This window comes from Doryrhamphus excisus, chromosome 21 (genome assembly GCF_030265055.1).
Source record: "Doryrhamphus excisus isolate RoL2022-K1 chromosome 21, RoL_Dexc_1.0, whole genome shotgun sequence".
Taxonomy (NCBI): Eukaryota; Metazoa; Chordata; class Actinopteri; order Syngnathiformes; family Syngnathidae; genus Doryrhamphus; species Doryrhamphus excisus.
In genome coordinates, this window is record NC_080486.1 from 10,489,387 (window position 1) to 10,512,887 (window position 23,501).

The window sequence follows — 23,501 nt, forward strand, 5'->3', positions numbered from 1 at the left end:
TCTGTTGTTTATTGGCGGTTGTTTTTGTTTTTTGGTGTTGTTTTTGATCCTAAATAAAATTTCAAGCCTGGACGAACGGGGAAAACTAGCAATACGGAGTTATTCCAACAAGCGAAAGAAAAAAACGGTATCACGTGATGTTGATGTTTTGATGTTTACGTTTTACTGCGATTGCCCCATTGACTATTCCGTTTGATTATACAAGATACTGGAATATTCCTTTCTTTGTATACCATTGTTTTCGGGAAAAGTCATTCGGAAAGAGGAAAAACTCCTCATGTAAATGTGTTTATATCTGCCACGGAGGTTGTTTTTGCTCCCAGTATGATTCCCTAAGTCGCTAGTCTCCGCAAACATGAACCGTTGCATTTATAGCTAGCTAGTGGATCATTGTGTAGCAGCTACTGTCAACCGTATGTAGGATATTCCTATGAACCGCTACCATATCCTAATGTTTATAATGGGTGAATCCCTTAGATATCACCAACTGCCACTCAAAGTATTGAAAATGTTGTAGATCGAATATGCAAAATAATAAAAAATACTCCAAAAGGTCAGCAATGTCAACAAAGTATGCTTATGAACGGTCTTTAAAAGCTCATGAAGAGTCTCTATGACTCTGCAGACAGATTTAACACCTATTCATTCCAAGGATCAAATGAGTGTGCAGCAATGTCAAGGCTACCCCCCCCACACCCTCCCACCCTGATAAAAACAGTGACATCTCCTTCAACTCCTTCCTCCGACTCATTCCATCCGTGCTCTGACTCACTTCTCAATTAGGTAGGTCAGCCTCGATGAAATCCAATCACTGGTCATTTACGTTGGGTCTCCAGTGTCCCGATCTCATCAGGGCAGGGTAGGGCAATGCCGGACGGGATTATATTCCATGTCGGTGGATCATAAAGGCAGGGTCACACGCACGGTTGTATGTTTTGTTTATGTAACTAAAAGGGACATTCCGTGTTGGTGCCGTGTTCTATTGTGGTGTCGGGTTTGTACATAGAAGATGGTTTATGTTATGTTCACTGTACCACTCATCCTGCATGTGATATTCCCGCACACACTATTTCTCTTCTCGGTAATGCTAACAGGAAAGGGAAGCTAAGGGAAGCCCATGCTAGCCTCTGAAAGGGAAATCCCACCCTAATTCAAATTGCATTGACATTGTTCTGAGTGCTATGGGAGGAGGAATCGGAACGTGACTTCAATGGCTCAGTCATGTGGGCGCACAGTGGAGAGTTTCAAAATAGACTCCGATGGCTGAGGTCAGGGAAGCCTTTTTGGGGACACGGGTTGAACCCTTGGGAAGGTGTCGATGGAAACCCACCAGTGATATGCTCAGGAGAAATGGTTCTGATGTAGAACCGTATATTGGATGTGACTATAAGTTCAAGGATTCTTGAACATAATAATACATGGAGAGATGCATTGGTGGTAGCAGTACCCCAGGATACGGAATTGGATCTTTGCAAGTCATTCTTGATGAACTCGTCATAGAAAGGGACACGGGTTTTGAGCATCCAGTCATGTCTTAGCTTGTCATCTTAGTAGCAGATGGAGCCAGTCCTAGACATCCAGGGGCCCCCAAAGCAGGATAAGCTCAGGGGTTCGGGGGGGCTGCTGTCAAGAATAATTAAATATTTCTAAAATCAGATACAGTTACCAGGTTCTGGTAACTCTTTATTGACAGCTTAACCGATAACGGATTTGGGTAACGATGATGTTCTGTTTGGTGGTACCCCAATTCGGACGGTTTGGCTTTGCAGTGATCTGCACCGCCGATCCCAGTTCTAGTTCCAACCACATTACTGAGGTCGCAGGTAACGGTTACGGTCACATAATAATAAAATCGACTTTGTAGTTCGAGGTTATTCGATATTGACCACTGGTTTTGATCTTCGTTCGGAATTTCTACCAATTCCTGTATGAATCAAAACATTTCTAAAGTGTTTTGAATTCCCTCAGCCAAGCCAGGAAAAACCTCTTGTAATCAGTCAATATCCCGGAGCGTTTTTAAAGAGATTATTGTTTATACTTGACATTTCAGCTTGTTGCTTTTGAATTAATTACAATTATTTGTTCACGCGAGGCATAAAAATGGAAGAAATGTAATTTAGCAGCTGGATTGTTCCCCCCGCGGGGCTTTTTACTTCACTGAATAAAATATTTGGGATGTCATTCCCGAGCTAAATATGAAATATGAACGCGAAACGAGGTGCCGTTTTTCATCCCAGTCAGGCTTGTCATCGTGTCGTCAGCCTTTTCAACTCTGCGGGAATTGTGGTCGTTCTTCAGAAGATTAAATCAATAGGTGGTGATATTTTAGGGAGGAATTGTGTTTTTTTTTTATTATTTTTTGTTGGTCAGACATACAAGTTTATAGACCGCCCGCCGTTTGCTGACCTTGGAAATCATACTCATTGAAATCAGATTAATCAAGTCAGTTATTTGTCTCATCCTTAACCTTGCAAGAGTTATGGTTGATTCACACATCTGCTTTGGCCTTCAGCATCAACCATCGGGATGCGTTACAGTGCTGGAATTTTAGGTGGAGGCGCAACTTCTACTCCCCCCTGCAGCCTCCCGCAGTTGCATAAGCCTTCCGACAGGCCTCTAATCACTGCAGCCTTGCATTTAGGCACCGGCACCTAAATCCTCTTTATCCCACAATCATAATCAGATCAGAGAGAACCTTCTAGATTGTTGGTGACATGTAGTTCTTGTAGAAGGCTGCGTGAGCGCCGGCGCTAACATTGATCATAGAGGTGTCCGACATTGTCTAGTGTCTGTGAAGTTTGAAATACTTCCGTTCAGTCAGGGCCATGCATCTTTCAGCGTTTTGCATTAGTGGGAAAAGTTTAATTAGCCACGTATACATGAAGAATGGAATCTTTCCGAAAACAATAGTATACATGGAAAGGAATAATCCAATCTTTTGTCTACATGCGGCGCTATAATCAAACAGAATAGTCAATGGGACAGCTGCTACACAACGATCCACGAGCTAGCTATAGTACAAGCGACAGTTCACGTTAGGGAATCATACTGGGAACAAAAACACCTCCGTGGTAGATATAAACTGCTTCATTAGCCACATTTACATAAGGAGTTTTCCTCTTTCCGAATGGAATCTTTCTGATCTGATTTTTCCGAAAACAATGGTATACATGGAAAGGAATAATCCAATCTATTGTCTACATGCAATCAAACGGAATAGTCAATGGGGCATGCGCAGTAAAACGTAAACACCAACATCACGTGATACAGACTTCCTCCAGTTTTTCTTTCACTTGTTGGAATAACTCCGCATTGCCACTTTTTCCGTTCGTCCAGTCCAAAAACGAACTTTTCGCAGCACTCCAGTGCCGATTGCTTGCCTCCATTTTTAAAACCGAACAACATCTCGAGCTGCGTGTTACGTCATATCTGAGCATGCACTGAAAGAACTCACACGGGATAAATTTAAACAGGAAAAGATCAAATTAAATCTTGCTAGTAGCAAATAAACTGAATGCAATTGGAATATTTGTGTCCATGTATACGTGGATATTGATAAAGCCTTTCAGCACTTAAGATACATCACTTGTGCTACCTTTTAGGCTGGTAAATTCAAGCTATGCAGAAACTCCAGTAGCTTGCGTTACCTCTCAGAATGAGGTACTGTGTCAGTACGGCGGAAAAGTAGTTCTTTGGTGTTAGCTTCTACAATAACGTTGTTGTTGTAGCTTGGTTGCTAAGCAGGTTAGTTATGCTAGTGGACATTGTTGCAGTTTTTTGGGCCCTTTTGACATCTCACCGCGCCCGCCCCACTATTTGATAACCACTGTATTTAGGGGATGGGAATAACTTCGGAAAAATGATAAATAACATTCATTAATTTTCTACCGATTATCCTCACGAGGTTTGTGGGGGGTGCTGGAGCCTATCCCAGCTGTCCTCGGGCGAGAGGCGGGGTACACCCTGGACTGGTCGCCAGCCAATCACAGGGCACATATAGACAAACAACCATTCATACTCACATTTATACCTATGGACAATTTGGAGTTGCTAATTATAACCTAGCATGTTTTTGGAATGTGGGAGGAATCCCATGCATGCACAGGGAGAACATCAGAGATGGCCGAGGGTGGAATTTAACCCGGGTCTCCTAGCTGTGAGGTCCACGCGCTAACCACTTGACCACTGTGCAGCCTATAAATAACATTCATTCATTCATTCATTTTCTACCGCTTTTCCTCACGACGGTCGCGGGGGGTGCTGGAGCCTATCCCAGCTGTCTTCGGGCGTAAGGCGGGGTACACCCTAGACTGGTCGCCAGCCAATCACAGGGCACATATAGACAAACAACCATTCACACTCACATTCATACCTACGGACAATTTGGAGTCGCTAATTAACCTAGCATGTTTTTGGAATGTGGGAGGAAACCGGAGTACCCGGAGAAAACCCACGCATGCACAGGGAGAACATCAGAGATGGCCGAGGGTGGGATTGAACCCGGGTCTCCTAGCTGTGAGGTCTACGCGCTAACCACTCGACCACTGTGCAGTCTATAAATAACATAATTAATCAAAATGAAGGTGGGCCAAATGAAGTCAAGTGCCCACCCCTACAAACCGTTAGATGTGTTATACTGATAATATTCCCCCCGTGTGATGTTATCATCCATGCTTGCCGGATCTCATTTGGGTTCTGCCAAGAGAATCATCCCAAGGTCATATTCAAAACGAGCCGGCTCGGGCAACGGCAACCTGGTATCGATCCCACTAAAGCCGTGTTTCTAGTAAATAAAGGGAGCATCTTCCGCACCCGGAGTTGAAAGGGAACTTGTAGAGTGCACAGGAGGGTTATTTAGAGAGAAAGCTACTGATGCAGCTCATTCTCCGGGAGTGCTCTTTGTCGATGTCAATTAGCCGCCTGCAATAAAAACACCATTTCCTGAAAGAGGACTATAACAATGATATCAAATACCATATTTCATGATCGGAATTGGAGAGAATGACAGCTGTCATGATGTTGCATTCATGCTCATTTACTTAGAATGACGTTACGTGCCGTTTTTTTTTTTTTTTTTTTTACAGCAGTGTGTGTGTGTTTCCTGTCTCTCTCTCTCTTTTTTTTTTTTTTTTTTTGCTTTGCTTTGCTAAATTGACCCTCTGCTGGGCCCGCTTTAATTTGCTTGATTACCACAGAGAAATGCATGTGGAAGAGTTACAGCTCGGCGGAGATGGCGTCGCAGTGCTTCAACAGTGATTCATAAATTAAGATGGATGGAAAATTGTGTGCTATAAGATGTTTGCAGTGTTTAGGGAACAGGGGAGAATCCATTCAGCAAGTTTTTTTTTTTTCGTCAGCAATATTACATTGCAATTCAAATTGATATAAATGTGCCTAAAACACACCAGCATCCCACCAGGTCGTCTAGTCTAGTCTAGTCTGGCCATCGTGAATTAGCTTTGAACATGATATCAGCTAAGGAAATGTGGTGACATAGACTTTCGGCATTTTTTTTTACTACATATATCATTGTCCTGGCTGCTCAGTGCAATGTGCAGGGAAATTTTGGAAGTAAAAATAAGCATTGCACACCAGAAAATTGACAGCAGCAGCAATAATTTGTCAATATTAAATCACAGCAAAGTTTGCAACATGATAAAATGCTATGCTATGCTATGCTAAGTAATGACTGTACAGTTACTAAATGTTTTATGATGGCAGGATTGACTATGGAATAGATTAGTCATTTTCCAAATTATACACCACTACTTTTTTCATGTTTTGAACCCTGCGGATTAAACAATGATGTGGCTAATTAATGGCTTAAAAGAACTACAATTCCCATGAGTGCTGAAAACAGGAAGTGTATGTCTGCAATAGAAGCAAATATCACACGTTTTGTACAGTGATTTTGTTTTGATCTGACAAATCTTAACTAGGTTTGATCAAGTGTAGTGTTACTATGGAAGGTGGGGGGGGGGGGGGGGGGCATCTCATTGAAGCTAATCAGTTTTCCTTAAATTTGATGGGTACAGCTTATATTTAGGTTTGCGTAATAGTACGGGATTTACAGTAATTTAATTAAAGAAAAAACGGTCCTATCTCTATAGGTCCCATTGACTCATTATTTTGTAAGATTTATTGATTATTTCATAAAAATACAGGGAAAGCTGTACTTGGCTCACCATAATAGGTATTGCATGTACAAGTGGTCCTCATTTTACAATGTTCTGTGTTACAAAAGTAAGGAGATCACTTTTGTTGTTTTTTGAAACTTTAGCCTTCGTTTTGTCTGACAGGCTCTTATGGCGGCAGCGTGGACTTGAAAAGGAATGCAAAGTCAAATATAGTGAACATCAAGGAGAATTGAACATAGTGTCTCTCCCTCTTTTGCAACGCCCCTTATGGTGTACAAGACATCCAAAGGGATAAAAATGTCTTTTTTTATCATTTTTTTTTTCAATTCTTTGCTGTAATTATTTTTTTAGTACTGTATTTTGTATGTCGGTCCGGTCATGTGTCCCGTGTCCAGTATGATTAGCTTAGTAGCCGTTAGCTTAGGTATTATTTTTATTATTATTAAGTACCGCCTTAGATAATTATAATTAAATAGTAATACTAATAATAATTATAATAATTATTATAATTAATAATACATATAAATATAATAATAAATAAAATATTACTAATAATAAAATAATATTTTTGAATAAATAATAATTTAAACAAATTAAAAAAACAAAACAAATAAAATAAAATTCTGTACTGAATTCTGCACAGATGTATTATAGTGTCAAAAAATAGCCCCATGGGGGGGGGGCGTGGCTTTGGCGCAGTACAGCGAGAGACTGCATCACCCGCCTGAGTGGCAGTGGGGGTAAGAGGCTAATGTGTTCCCTCTTCGTCCTGCCTTCCTCATTTCCTCCCTATCCTCCTTCTCGGTGCCTCCTCGTTAGCCTCTGGGGTCTCCTTGTCGTTTGCTGTGCCCCCCCCCCACACCCCCCCAATCCTAAATTGTGTGGAAAAGACAGCAAGACTTGCAGGATCATTCACATGGACACTGGGTGTCTATTACATGCTCCAGTGATCGCACATCGGCGGTTCATGCATGCTGTAACGCACACTTCTGCTTGGCAGGCTTGCCCTTGTGTAGACTTTATTAGAAAACAAAAAGCTGAGCCAGCTTTTTTTTTTTTGTTGCAAGTTATTGCAACTGTGACGTCTCCCTTTTGGAACCCTTCAATCCCCCCCCCCCGACTCCCTCGCTCTCTGTGCTTTCATGGCCTCACTTGAAATACACATTCATGTTGTTTTAAAGCTTTCACACTGCTTTTGCACTGGGGGGGGCTGAATTTCCTTCCCGGAGCACGATTGCTATTTACCGCGCCGTTATTACATTTATCACCCCATCGATCAACTTTAGCATTGTTGACCCCCCCCCCCCCCCCCCCCCCCCCCGATCCACATCAGACCGCTCGGCAGCGCATTGGCGTGCAATCATTTGACTTCATTTGTGTTTTTGCGCTGTTGCCCCGGCGACCGCGGCGTGCACCCATGATGACTTATCGACACTGAGGGAGCATTTCATCTCTGTACAGACGATGTGAGAAGACAGAGCAGCTGGTCCACGCCACACACACACACACACACACACACACATAGTCGACCTCCAATCCACTGCAAATCTACAGCTTCAGTCTGCTTCCTGTTTGGGTTTTTTGACACTTTGGAAGTGTCGGGTCAGGGCGATAAAAGTCTCTTTTGGGTTCTCTTCCATGGCTTAAAAGGAAAATCTATATGTGTGTGATTCTGAGATGTAATAATTTTGCCCCTCTTTTTGTTCTGAAAGGAACCAGGCAGACTGAGTTTGTGTTTATGCACAAGAAGAAAGAATCCCTCTTCCAAGCCGATCAGACGCTTTTATAGGCCTTCAGCAGACACACTTGGATAGAAGTGATTATTTAAAAAAAACAAAAGCAGTGCATATGGGAGAAGTGCAAATTAGTGAGGTTAAAAAAGGTTGCAGCCACTGCCTGGTGCGTTGACAAGGCCATTTTTATCTCCTATATTGGCCTCTGTTGTTTTTTTTTTTTAATGCAATTGTTTAGTAGCGTTACCTCCTAAAAATGTTGTATTTCTACTCACCTGTTCTATTGTCAGTCAACTAGAAGCTTGGATACAGTGGTTTAGTAGCACAGTTGATTATAATCAGCTTACTGCCATTTGAAGCAATGACCTGGCTGGCCAGAGGGCACACAGGGACGACCGGGACAGTCCTGAACAGTCCTGGACAGTCCTAGACCAGGGTGACGTTTGGAGTCAAAGCAGCACAGCTAAAATCCACACAGGTTGTCAGGTGTGTTCCTGTTCTTATGGTAGTGTATTAAAGGGATGTGACATTCATTTGTTTAAAGCCTTGCCTACTATTGATTGGATGACTCGGGTATTGATTCGTATGGTGAAAGACTCGTTTGTCTTGTTTTATGGATCGGTGTTGTATGTGCAGTGCTGGTGTCCATTCACAAGCAGACACTTCAACACATTCTTTTTCATGAAAAGTACAGTCTCTACTTCCTGTCACTCCTGTCCTTCCTTCGGAAAAGTAGAGTCTCGACTTCCTATCACTCCTGTCCTTCCTTCCTTCGTTCGTTCCTTCCTTCCTTCCTTGCCTCCTTCCTTCCTTCATTCCTAGCCTCCTTCCTTCCTTGCCTTCTTCCTTGACTCCCTCTTTGCCTCCTTCCTTGCCTCCTTGCCTCCTTCCTTCCTTGCCTCCCTCCTTGCCTCCTTCCTTGCCTCCTTTCTTTGTTCCTTCCTTTGTTCCTTGCCTCCTTGCCTCCTTCCTTTGTTCCTTCTTTCGTTCCTTGCCTCCTTGCCTCCTTCCTTCGTTCCTTGCCTCCTTCCTTCCTTCGTTTGTTCGTTCCTTCGTTCCTTGCCTCCTTCTTTCCTTTCTTGCCTCCTTCCTTTCTTGCCTCCTTCCTTCCTTCCTTGCCTCCTCCCTTGCCTCCTTCCTCCCTTTCCTCCTTGCCTCCTTTGTTCCTTGCCTTTTTCCTTTCCTCCTTCCTTGCCTCCTTTCCTTTCTTGCCTACTTCCTTCCTTCTTTGCCTCCTTCCTTGCCTCCTTCCTTCCTTCATTCCTTGCCTCCTTCCTTCATTCCTTGCCTCGTTCGTTCGTTCCTTCCTTCCTTCCTTCCTTCCTTCCTTCCTTCCTTCCTTCCTTGCCTCCTTTACTTCCATCCTACCTTGCCTCCTTCCTTGCCTCCTTCCTCCCTTGCCTCCTTGCCTTTTTCCTTTCTTCCTTCCTTGTCTCCTTCTTTCCTTTTTCGCCTCCTTCCTTCCTTCTTTGCCTCCTTCCTTCCTTCTTTGCCTCCTTCCTTGCCTCCTTCCTTGCCTCCTTCCTTTCTTCCTTTCTTGCCTCCTTCTCTCCTTGCCTCCTTCATTCCTTGCCTCCTTCCTTCCTTCTTTCTTTCCTTCGTTCCTTGCCTCCTTGCCTCCTTCCTCGCCTCCTCGCCTCCTTGCCTCCTTTCTTTCTATCCAGACATGTGCCTGCCAAACCCCTAAAGGTGTGTGCCACATTTGGTGGCATTTTGGCTAAAGTTCCACTGTGTTTTTGTCGACTGCTTTGGAGAAATTTCAAGCGGATCTGACTTATGGGGTCAAACGTTGGGGTTTGGTAGCAGAGCCACGGATGATAACACAGTAGGGGTGCATGTTATGTCAAATTTTCAACCCTTTACGAGCAGAGTTGGCTTACAGAAACGGGTACATACATTTATTTTTGTATCTTTGTCGCTAATTGTGACCCCAAATCCGTCTTCCTTTCCCGGCCAGTCATAATGTGTATACGTGTGTGAGACCGTTTGGCTTCCTCTATACAGTATATTAACCATAAATACAACACTCTCACAAGCTTCCTCTTGTGTGAAATTTGCTTTGCTCACTTCATTCAGCGCTTAAGTGTCCTTCAGTCGTTCACCTTTGCTCCAAAATCACTCATCGCCTCTTCAGCCGCCACCCTTTCCTTCTCTCCTTTGCAACTCCTTCCTCACGGGGGCACCCCAGTGAACCGCAATCTCGCTGCCGTTTTCTGGCAGCGCACCAGCTAGCGATTTTTCAAGTATACTTGTTTTGCAATAAATTCCTCCTTAAAGCAGCGTGACAGTATCTAAAGGCCACCTCTTTAGTCTTAAGTAGCCGGGCTTCTTCTTCTTCTGTTCCAAAGTCATGAATAAGGTGTGGCCAAGCAAATAACGATGCTAATTGTGATGGATGAGTGTCGATGCGATGCAAAGTATCGCCGGTGTTGTCCCGTTTCCAGCATTGTTGTTGGCGTTTTGAGCGATGGCGCTCCCATAATAAGCGCTTAGATAGTCTTGCTTTCGCTGAAACCAATTTAAAAGTCTATTTAATTCGTCAGGGAAGTCATCTCGAGCCAGGTAGATATAACGCTCATCTCTTAATAATACAGCGGTCGGTCTTAACGACGCAAAACAACAATGTGCAATTATGCCAACTATTAAACCGGAAAATACGGAATCTCCTTGTTTCTAGAAAATACTGACAGAGATTAGATTGTTTTCTTTTAAATGGGTAGAGTGGACAAAGGCTAATGCGGATTATAATGTCATGTATTAAATCAGGTTGAGGCAGTAATTCATCCACCCCGACATGTGAGTCATCCCTTCTGTTGTGGCTGCAATATGGATTTTCCCCTTCTTTATTCACATGGGATTCGTTGCCTCATCGTGCTATTCAGCACCAAAAGACGTATTTAAGAAGCGGTTTCACCAGTCAAGACCTACAAAGTTGCATTCAAGTACCTCATACGTTCACATTTGAACAATTTAACATGTTTCCATCACTTTCTGTGTCTCTCTTTAGCATGTACCAGATTGTTATCCTTTTCTATTATAGAAAATAAGTGATTAATTAATCAAATAATTGATTAATAGGTAAATATTCTAATTCCAAATTTCCTCAGTCATCCATTAAAGCCGACCTATTATCTTTGTGTTTTAGGGCAAACAAAATATTCACACACATCAGCTTTGAGTTAACTGAAACAACAAACTTCAGATTAATCGACTAAGAAAATAATGATTAATTGCAGCGTTTGTAGATGGATAATTAAAGCCGACCTATTATGTTTGTGTTTTAGGGCAAACAAAATATTCACACACATCAGCTTTGAGTTAAGTGAAACAACAAACTTCAGATTAATCGACTAAGAAAATAATGATTAATTGCAGCGTTTGTAGATGGATAATTAAAGCCGACCTATTGTGTTTGTGTTTTAGGGAAACAAAATATTCACACACATCAGCTTTGAGTTAACTGAAACAACAAACTTCAGATTAATCGACTAAGAAAATAATGATTAATTGCAGCGTTTGTAGATGGATAATTAAAGCCGACCTATTATGTTTGTGTTTTAGGGCAAACAAAATATTCACACACATTAGCTTTGAGTTAACTGAAACAACAAACTTCAGATTAATCCACTAAGAAAATAATGATTAATTGCAGCGTTTGTAGATGGATAATTAAAGCCGACCTATTATGTTTGTGTTTTAGGGCAAACAAAATATTCACACACATCAGCTTTGAGTTAAGTGAAACAACAAACTTCAGATTAATCGACTAAGAAAATAATGATTAATTGCAGCGTTTGTAGATGGATAATTAAAGCGGACCTATTGTGTTTGTGTTTTAGGGAAACAAAATATTCACACACATCAGCTTTGAGTTAACTGAAACAACAAACTTCAGATTAATCGACTAAGAAAATAATGATTAATTGCAGCGTTTGTAGATGGATAATTAAAGCCGACCTATTATGTTTGTGTTTTAGGGCAAACAAAATATTCACACACATTAGCTTTGAGTTAACTGAAACAACAAACTTCAGATTAATCCACTAAGAAAATAATGATTAATTGCAGCGTTTGTAGATGGATAATTAAAGCCGACCTATTATGTTTGTGTTTTAGGGCAAACAAAATATTCACACACATCAGCTTTGAGTTAACTGAAACAACAAACATCAGATTAATCGACTAAGAAAATAATGATTAATTGCAGCGTTTGTAGAGGGATAATTAAAGCCAACCTATTATGTTTGTGTTTTAGGGCAAACAAAATATTCACACACATCAGCTTTGAGTTAACTGAAACAACAAACTTCAGATTAATCGACTAAGAAAAATGGAGTCAGGCATGCCATGCCCGACGTAGTTATCCTCCCATTCCGTGTGGAAGTGGTATATATTTGCCTTTTTACTTTGTCCACTCCGTTTGAAACACTTTTATGACTTTAGAACAAATAAGATGGTAACTATTGAGCTCTGTAGTTTGATATAGGGGTGTTATTTCATGTCTGCAGGGCTCTAATAATTGTTAAAACTGTTATTTAGAAAGTTATTAAGACGTTTTCTATAATCCTAACTCAGAAAATCTTAAATTCATGAATATTGAATCCTACTCTGAGGAAATTCTTCGATGTCGGTTGGGTCTGGAACCAATTAACCACGATAAACAAGCGGCGACTTTCTATAAATAAATAATGAAGAACAATCGACAGATTATTGGCGACCAATAAACCATTGTGCTTACCTATTTGTTTTGTATTGAATAGATACAGTAGGTCAGTATTTTAAAGCTACTTGTACAAAAGTTGGCCAGGATATGTTTTATAATATTATTACAAATATTTAATCTAGGAATAATTTTTTGGGCATTTTTTAAAAGTTTTTTTCCCCATAAAACAATCTAAATATATTATTTAAAAATATTATTATATATTTTTATTATATATTAAATATTTTTATTTTATATTAAAATATTATTACAATATATTATTACACTTATATTATATATAGTGTAATATAATATTACACTTTTATGAGAGGGAACATGGTGGACGTATTATATTTTTAATATTTAATAGTTTAAAGGTTCAATAAATATTCATTTAAACATATTTACCACTTTGGCGCCTTGAAGATGTCGCAGATTTCAGGAGCCGAGGGAGGGGGTGTGGGGGGGTGCGCTTTTTCCTAATTGCGAGTCGGGACTTCTTGCGGGGATTAAAAGTAGCGTGGGGCGGTGTAAATCCAACCTCCTGTCAGTCTGACTCACAGGCGCAGGGCACAGACACACCCTCACCAATGACTAACCCCCCCACACACACACACCCACACCCCACCCCCACGGGCTGCTGCCGCCTTAATCCCGCTGTGACGACACCACCAGCGAGCATAAGGACACGAGGCGATGTCCGCCGCTTCTTGACGAATCAATTAGCGGTGCTGCCGTAAACGAGGGCCAAAGTAAAGTCACAGTGTGTGGGGGGGGGGTTCGAGATGCACTGATTTTTCAGGGGTTCAAGGCTAATCAGCGACTCTGCGAAACACATGTTAAGTGGATGCATACATGCTAACTGCGTCCGACCCCTTTCTGATGGTATGATATTAGATTAGAAGCATTCAAGAACGATACCGGGCGGCACGGCGGTCTAGTGGTTAGCGCGCAGACCTCACAGCTAGGAGACCAAGGTTCAATTCCACCCTTGGCCATCTCTGTGTGGAGTTTGTATGTTCTCCTCGTGCATGCGTGGGTTTTCTCCCGGTACTCCGGTTCCCTCCCACATTCCAAAAACATGCTAGGTTAATTAGCGACTCCAAATTGTCCATAGGTATGAATGTGAGTGTGAATGGTTGTTTGTCTATATGTGCCCTGTAATTGGCTGGCCACCAGTCCCGGGTGTATACCCCGCCTCTCGCTCGAAGACAGCTGGGATAGGCTCAAGCACCCCCACGACTCTCATGAGGAAAAACGGTATAAAATGAATGTTTCTTTTTTTTAGTTGGGAACTGATATTTTCCCAAAACTTCCGGATGTTCTACTACTGATTACTAAAAAATGGAAAAAAAGGTAGAAACAAATTTTTTTGTTTGTGATGAAACATAGAGGGGCTGCACGGCGAACAAGTGGTTAGCTTGCAGGCCTCACAGCGACTAGACCCGAGTTCAATTCCACCCTCGGCTATCTCTGTGTGGAGTTTGCATGTATTTTCTCATTTGAATTTAACTCCGTATGACTTATCAGCGGTCGATACTACATCTGCTCTTTTTGTTTCGTAGTGGTAGCGTTCTAAAGGAGGAACACACTGTGATAGTTTGACATGAAATATTAATGTCCGGGCTTGACTTGAAACGAGGAGCTGTCAGACACACACACATGGAAAAAGCAGCAAAGTAAAACAAGAAGTCCCATAGGTTGTTCCTGCAAGTATTAACATTGCCCACGATATTTCACTTTACTCACCTCCAGGACAAAACATGGCTACCTTGTTCAAATCAATACTTTGTAAACATGTGACAAGTTTTCACGGTGGCTTTCATCCATTAGTGTTCCTTGTGCATGTTAGTACGCCCCGCCATCTTTCCTATGTTGCTGCCTGTTAGACGGGAGTAAATCTTTAATGAGCGTGTTTGTCTGACCCTCGCAACGCTTGTACTGCAGAATCAAACCTTTAAAAAAAATTCATATACCAACACTTTTTGGCATGAAATAGTCTTCATGCTTAAAAACAGCTTATTTTGCTTATATATGTGTATATAATATATGTTTATGTCCCCTAAATCATCACATGTAGTTATTATAATATACCGTATTTTCCGGACTATATATTTTTCATAGGTTGGCTGTTCCTGCGACTTATACTCCATTTTCTACCGCTAATCCTCACGAGGGTTGTGGGGGTTGCTGGAGCCTATCCCAGCTGTCTTCTGGCGAGAGGCAGGGTCCACCCTGGACTGGTGGCCAGCCAATCACAGGGCACATGTAGTCAAACAACCATTCACACTCACATTCATACCTATGGAGTAGCCAATTAAGCTAGCATGTTTTTTTGGAATGTGGGAAGAAACCGGAGTACCCGGAGAAAACCCACGCATGCACGGGTGGCCGAGCGTGGAATTGAACTTGGGTCTCCTAGTGTGAGGTCTGCACGCTAACCACTAGACCGCTGTGCATCCCTCCAGAGTGACTTATAAATGGAAAAAAAAAACTGTTTATGTTACATAAACACTGGACACTTTTTCTGTTCATGTTTATTTTTTTGTGTAGCTGTTAGCATTGTGTTAGCATATATTAAACCTATATTGACACTATTCTCTATTCTTTTAATGTTTTGGTCAAGTAGTTTTTAAAATAAATTACCCGCAAAAAATGCGACTTATACTCCAGAGCGTTTATGTTTATTTTTTGTGTAGCTGTTAGCATTGTGTTAGCATATCTTACACCTATTCAGACTGTTCTCTAGTCTTTTATTGTTAGAACTTGCCTTCCAAGATGATGTAATGTCGGTTTTGGTCAAGTAGTTAAAATAAGTTACCTGCAAAAAATGCGACTTATGTACTGTATGTTTTTTTTCTACCTAATGATGCATTTTCGGTATTGTGCGACTTATACTCCGGAGCGACTTATAGTCCAGAAAATACGGTATGTAATGAAAGTTCTGTGTCAATATATTTTTTATGTATATTTGAATTAATTTTATTGTAAGCCTATCCTTATGGGAAACATGACTTGTCTTTTGTGCTTGTTATTAAGAGAAAAAAACAGCTAGCATGTGGGAGCTAAAAATTAAAAGCGCAGGGGCGTTACTCCGTCCTGAGTGGATCAGTGTCTGTGACTTTGAATCTAACCCACTCAAGCTTGTGAAGGGTGTGCGTTCAACTAACAGTGCAGTCATTGTTTATTTTTGCAGTACTTACTTACTTATATACTTACTTATAGTGTCTAATTGTAGTTTTGTGCAGTTTTCCTTTGTTTGTCATTTGCGTACTACCAACAGGATGCTTAGGTGTCTCTGTTCTCGGATGCCAGTGTCTTATTTCCGACCTCTTCTGGTTGCAGCATGACGCCTCATCTAGCAGAGCAAAGTACCCCCGCAAGTTAACCATCCCCTATGAAGGACACTCCATGTAACGACTATCATCACATCCTTTTCCGCTTCGTATCGCTCCAGTTTTCCTGGCGGGAGTAACCGTTGCATGAATGCGAGCGCATCCTCTACCCCTTCTTGAACTCCTTAATGCTCCGCTCCCTCTTCGGCACACCTTATCTCACTTACCTGACGCCAGCGCCGCTAAGACAATTTGGGAAAATTAGCAAGGGAACTGCTCGTGCGTCTGTGCTAATCTGGCGTCCAGAGTGGGCTATTTAAAGTCCCGTTTCCAACTGTGGCGTGTCAAATTTAGCGACAGGCCCGCCGAGGTGCGCGGACGTCACTTTATCATCCTGATAACTTCATCTCGTCTCTGTGTGGCAACGCAATAGAGAGAAAGAACGGGTGGATTTGGAGGTTGGAGTTGAGTGAGTGTGGACTTTGTGGACATACGCCCTCACGTGCAGCCTCATCCCAAAATCAGGATGCAGTTCTCAGTGCTCTCTGCCGTGGCTAATCCTGCAACTCAAGTCACATCACAATTAATTATTAACAAAAACGTCATCCATACATCAATGCGTCACACTGAGACGTGAAGTGGTGGTTGCTTGTTGTTCAGTGAAGAGTAAATGGTTTATTCCACTTATCCTCGGTTCCTGTGTCGTTCTCAATCACATTTGGTGACCCTCAACCCTCATGAGTCCTATGTAGACCTTCTATGGTGTTAGAGCGGCGCCACTCAATGGTAACGAGGCAGCTAATGACGGCGCTATGTATGCCTGACTTTATAAACGCATTGAAACACAGTTCTAGTGGCCGTGCTGGACCTCCAATTTGGAACAATTCATTCATTTTCTACCGCTTATCCCAGCTGTCTTCAGGCGAGAGGCGGGGTACACCCCTGGACTGGTCGCCAGCCAATCACAGGGCACAAACAACCATTCACACTCACATTCATACCTATGGACAATTTGGAGTCGCTAATTAACCTAGCATGTTTTTGGAATGTGGGAGGAAACCGGAGTACCCGGAGAAAACCCATGCATGCACGGGGAGAACATACAAACTCCACACAGAGATGACCGAGGGTGGAATTGAATTCGGGTCTACTAGCTGTGAGGCCTGCGCGATAACCACTTGTTCGCCGTGCAGGCCCTCTATGTTTCATCACAAACAAAAAGTTTGTTTCTACCTTTTTTTCTGTTCTTTAGTAATTAGTAGTAGAACATCCGGAAGTTTTGGGAAAATATCAGTTCCCAACTAAAAAAAAAGAAACATTCATTTTATACCGTTTTTCCTCATGAGAGTCGCAGGGGTGCTGGAGCCTATCCCAGCTGTCTTCAGGCAAGAGGCGGGGTACATCCTGGACTGGTGGCCAGCCAATCACAGGGCACATATAGACAAACAACCATTCACACTCACATTCATACCTATGGACAATTTGAAGTTGCTAATTAACCTAGCATGTTTTTGGAATGTGGGAGGGAGCCTATGCCAGCTGTCTTTGGGCAAGAGGCGGGGTAAACCCTGGACTGGTGGCCAGCCAATCACAGGGCACATATAGACAAACAACCATTCACACTCACATTCATACCTATGGACAATTTGAAGTCGCTAATTAACCTAGCATGTTTTTGGAATGTGGGAGGAAACTGGAGTACCCGGAGAAAACCATGCAGATTTAGACGATGGTGGAATTGAACTCGGGTGTACTAGCTATGAGTAACCACTTGACCACTGTGAAGCCACTTTTCAACAATATAACATAGAATTTTATGGAATTTTTTATATCGTTGCTATACCTTGCCACAGGTAACCGACCCATGTCTTATTTGTAATCAGCTTTTTTTTTGGTAGGGAACATTTGGTACGGTACAGAGGCGTCTTGTATTGAGCAGATTAAAGCTGTCAGCTTTCTGGATGGAGCTCAGCCTCCCATAGCAGATGTCTTGTTGTGCTTCTTGAGACAGACAAGTAGTTGAGACGGAAATAATAGTGCCGATGCTGCTCGGAAACATTTTGGATCCCATTGGATTGCACCCAATACCTAATCTTTCTGGAGGTCTTGGATTGGCTTTGATAGTTATGAATGGCAATGTGTGTTTTTTTTTTGTTTTGTTTTGTTTTGTTTTTTAGGTGAAACGGCGTTTAAAAAATGTTCAAAGGTAAACTAAAACATGCCTGAGATAGTAGGGTATTTTAAAGTCAACACACTCCCACACGACTGCTTCCAAGAAAGCGCTCTGCCCAAAAGCAATGGATGTTTACCTCCAGTAAATCAACAGGCTACATAGTGCATAGCTCGAGACTCTGCTGCCTCTTCGCTACATTGCAGGGAGCTGAAATGGAAAAACCTCCAACAAACCATAGTACACGTTGAGATGATATATAGAGGTATCATGTAGAACGTGAAAAAGAACAGAGATGCTAATGTGGCCTCTGTGAAGTGGAGGCTAGACTAAAATGGCCCCGGTCGTATATAGCTAAATTGACTCCATTTACACGAGCAGCGCACCGGAAAGCATCAGTGACATCACCCGGTCCATCCCCGCATCCCAGACGGGCGGTTTGAATTCTCCAGAGGCAGCAGTAGAAGCAGCCTATCTCCAGGATGTGGGGAAAAACATTGCGGTTTAGGCGTGCCAAATGCTGTTTTGCATGTGCCCTCTCGGTGCAATCACTTCATTCATGCTTCATAAATTATTTGGATGTGTGCAGTTGGCTGTTCATTGCTGTTTGTTTGATAGTTTGTGCGGGAGCCAAATTGGGAAAAAAAAACATTGCATTTTTTTCACATGACCAGAAATGAAGAGATAAATACTTTATTTATCGGCATTTTGGTGCCTCTTATGGGGTTGGCGTTTTGGACGGCATGCTAGCACATAGTAATATGGGTGTATAATACAGTTTTATAATCATCAATGACTTGCGTCAAGGGTTGGGAACATGAGAGAACTCATATAACTAATATACAGTATAAAAAAAATTCTCATGCATTTTAAGTTTAAGTTTGTTTCTACCTTTTTTCCGTTATTTAGTAATCAGTAGTAGAGCATCCGGAAGTTTTGGGAAAATATCAGTTCCCGACTAAAAAAGAAACATTCATTCATTTTATACCGCTTTTCCTCACAAGAGTCGTGGGGGGTGCTGGAGCCTATCCCAGCTGTCTGGGATAGGCGGGGTACACCCTGGAATGGTTGCTAGCCAATCACAGGGCATATATAGACAAACAACCATTCACACTCACAGAGAACATGCAAACTCCACACAGAGATGGCCGTGGGTGGAATTGAACTCGGGTCTCCTGCACGCTAACCACTTGGTCGCCGTGCAGCCTATCTTTCATCACAAACAAAAAGTTTGTTTCTACCTTTTTCCGTTCTTTAGTAATCAGTAGTAGAACATCCAGAGGTTTTGGGAAAATATCAGTTCCCCACTAAAAAAGAAACATTCATTCATTTTATTGCTGGTTGCTGGAGCCTATCCCAGCTGTCTTCGGGTGAGAGGCGGGGTACACCCTGGACTGCTGGCCAGCCAATCACAGGGCACATATAGACAAACAACCATTCACACTCACATTCATACCTATGGACAATTTGGAGTCGCTAATTAACCTAGCATGTTTTTTTGGAATGTGGGAGGAAACCGGAGTACCCGGAGAAAACCCATGCATGCACGTGGAGAACATGGGATTGAACTCGGGTCTCCTAGATGTGAGGCCTGCACGCTAACCACTCATCCACCATGCAGCCCTTGGAGTAAACGGTACTATCCAATGTTAATAATGTCGTTTTTGTCGTCAATTTTCAAAACTTGAGTATAGTTGTAGTTTTCATGATAGATTAATCTGGCGATTATTTCTATTAAAATCTTGAAATGCAGATACTACGTATGTACTACCCAATACCCTTCATGTTTCAAGACAAACGAGGCTGACTGTTGATGTTGTTGTGGTAATATTACCCTCACTGACAATAGCGCTTTTATTACGCCATCGAACAGGTGTGTTTATTGCCACCGAGACTGAGAGTATACATTTCTGGACTAAATCCTACCTTGCAGCCAGGATGGAGAGTCGCACAACGCGATCCATATCGTCAGTGTCGGATTGCTTGGCTTTAGAGAAGGTCACGCAGTCACATGCCTTTTTGAGTCGTGTTGATTTGTGTCCTCTTACAATGATGTCTGTAGCCTAATCCTCATTACTGATATGGTGACAGCCCTTTGTGGTCCACGTCACTCACATCCCTTAGTCCCGCCTTAGTCCATGCACCCATTTTTAATTCATTCATTCATTCATTTTCTACCGCTTTTCCTCACGAGGGTGACGACAAACAACCATTCACACTCACATTCATACCTATGGACAATTTGGAGTCGCCAATTAACCTAGCATGTTTTTTTTGGAATGTGGGAGGAAACCAGAGTACCGGGAGAAAACCCACGCATGCACGGGGAGAACATGCAAACTCCGCACAGAGATGGCCGAGGGTGGGGAAAGACAAAATAAGAAGCCAAAAAGTTACCACTTCCACACAAAATAGGAGGAAAACTCATTCATTCATTCATTTTCTACTGCTTATCCTCACGAGGATATTGCTGGAGCCTATCCCACCTGTCTTCAGGCGAGCGACGGGGTACACCCTGGACTGGTCGCCAGCCAATCACAGGGCACATATAGACAAACAACCATTCACACTCACATTCATACCTATGGACAATTTGGAGTCGCTAATTAACCTAGCATGTTTTTTTTTGGAATGTGGGAGGAAAGCGGAGTACCCGGAGAAAACCCACGCATGCACGGGGAGAACATGCAAACTCCACACGGAGATGGCCGAGGGTGGGGGAAGACAAAATAAGAAGCCAAAAAGTTACCACTTCCACACAAAATAGGAGGAAAACTCATTCATTCTTTCATTTTCTACTGCTTATCCTCACGAGGATATTGCTGGAGCCTATCCCACCTGTCTTCAGGCGAGCGACGGGGTACACCCTGGACTGGTCGCCAGCCAATCACAGGGCACATATAGACAAACAACCATTCACACTCACATTCATACCTATGGACAATTTGGAGTCGCTAATTAACCTAGCATGTTTTTTTTTGGAATGTGGGAGGAAAGCGGAGTACCCGGAGAAAACCCACGCATGCACGGGGAGAACATGCAAACTCCACACGGAGATGGCCGAGGGTGGGGGAAGACAAAATAAGAAGCCAAAAAGTTACCACTTCCACACAAAATAGGAGGAAAACTCATTCATTCATTCATTTTCTACTGCTTATCCTCACGAGGATATTGCTGGAGCCTATCCCACCTGTCTTCAGGCGAGCGACGGGGTACACCCTGGACTGGTCGCCAGCCAATCACAGGGCACATATAGACAAACAACCATTCACACTCACATTCATACCTATGGACAATTTGGAGTCGCTAATTAACCTAGCATGTTTTTTTTGGAATGTGGGAGGAAAGCGGAGTACCCGGAGAAAACCCACGCATGCACGGGGAAAACATGCAAACTCCACACAGCGATGGCCGAGGATGGAATTGAACCCTGGTCTCCTAGCTGTGAGGTCTGCGCGCTAACCACTCGACCGCCGTGCCGCCCTCACTCAATACAAAGGGTAGAAAAATTAGCATAATATTTCCCCTTATTTTAACCTTATCTGCCACCTGAAACGACAACACCACTTCAACGCCCGGAGCTTGTTCCTATCGCAAAAAGTTTGCCAAAGATTTTAAACATTTTGAAATTTTCTTACCGCCGTTACGGGCCACCACGAGCCAGTTTGAGCCACTGCACGCCACCTTATTGGCGGACACTAGCCGCAATAGCAAATTGCATTGGCGCGAAATGGCGCCAACTGGCACCAACTGGCGCCGGCCTAGTGGACTCATAGCATTACACCACCAAATACAGACTACATACTCACATACATGACAGTGTCCTAGTTTAATTTCTAAACAGTTTTTTGAACTGGTCTAGTCCCTAAACAATCCCCAATCCCTTCCCTAAAGGTTTGGAGTGTAAAATTGTCCAAAATGTGCCTTAATTGATGACTTTTACGGATTAATTTCCCAATTTAATCTGGGCGCAAACACTAGGCGCAATAGCAAATTGCATTGGCGCAAACTGGCGCCAACTGACACCACCAGTACACTCCTCGCATTACACCACCAAATACAGAGTCCTAGTTTAAGTGCTGCCGCCATTTTTTTTAATCATTCTTTCCAATTTGCTTCTTGGATGCTTGAGTGTTTTTCCAACTGTTGACTCATACCATCAGGGGCTTCCTCCGAGTTCAGCTTCCCTCCGCGTTATTTATAGAGGCAGAAAAGACAAGACGGAAAAAAGATGTAACCAAGACAACAGCGGATACTTTCACACTTCACATAGCGCAAGGCAAAATGGAAAAGAAAGCATGTAATTATGTGTCTTTCTTTACCGGGACACAGCTGCCTGATTATATAGAGAGAAGACACGCACAAGGCGGTGATTACATTCAGAACAAAAACAAATCGGGATAATAACATTGTGTTTTTCCCGGTTTTTTCCGCGTATTGGCAAACTGCACTCCAAAAACTCCTCAACCTGAGTCATCTCCTCCGGGATGAGTAGTGGTCATGTGAGGTCAGAATAATATGGCACGTAGCAGCGAGACACTGATTAGGGAGGTTAGAGGAGTAATTATGGAGCTGCGTGGATGAGTTAATTAAAAGTAGAACTCCGCTACATGGATCACACGGAGCAAAAAGATTGAAGCGGGTGGCCGTGGTTCCGTACATTGGGAACAGTGGGGAGCAGCTGCCTCCTGTCTGGACGCTGGCCCGGTGCTCGCTTTAGCGCCCCGTGGACCGCTCGCATTCATTTCCAGCATCAATGGCCAGCGTTTCTTGGAAGCCCCAGCACCTGCTGTTGTTTGATACTGGGATTCATTGCCCAGTGGGTAGACATTGTTGTTAGTCAGGCAGGCAAAGGGAGACAAAACAGAGTTCCGGTCATTGTTTTTGGAAATATTGGTTTCTTTTCTGGACTCTGATCCAACATTGGTTGGGACTCGTGCCTCCATAGCAAGAAGGTTCCGTCTTGGGGGCTTTTTGTATGGAGTTGAATGGTCCGGTTTCTACTACAAGCAACATCAATTCATCCTTTATTTATGTTTATTTCCAATACTGAGGTATTAACTAGCCAAGTGAGGTTGAGCCAAAACGGGGAAAATTTTGTCCAGCACTTGTGGACGAGTTCAATTCCACCCTCGGCCATCTCTGTGTGGAGTTTGCACATTCTCCCCGTGCATGTGTGGGTTTTCTCCGGTTTCCTCCCACATTCCAAAAACATGCTAGCTTAATTAGCGACTCCAAATTGTCCATAGGTATGAATGTGAATGGTTGTTTGTCTATATGTGCCCTGTGATTGGCTGATGACCAGTCCATTGTGAACCCCGCCTTTCGCCCCAAGACGGCTGGGATAGGCTCCCTCCCACATTCCAAAAACATGCTAGGTTAATTAGCGACTTCAAATTGTTCATAGGTATGAATGTGAGTGTG

General features: G+C 42.8%; 1 protein-coding gene across 2 annotated transcripts in view; it reads left to right on the forward strand.

Moving 5' to 3' along the window:
• The window catches only part of kcnb2b (potassium voltage-gated channel subfamily B member 2b), a 99,510-nt gene that overhangs the window by 2,496 nt on the left and 73,513 nt on the right, over window positions 1-23,501 (forward strand). The window lies entirely within an intron of this gene.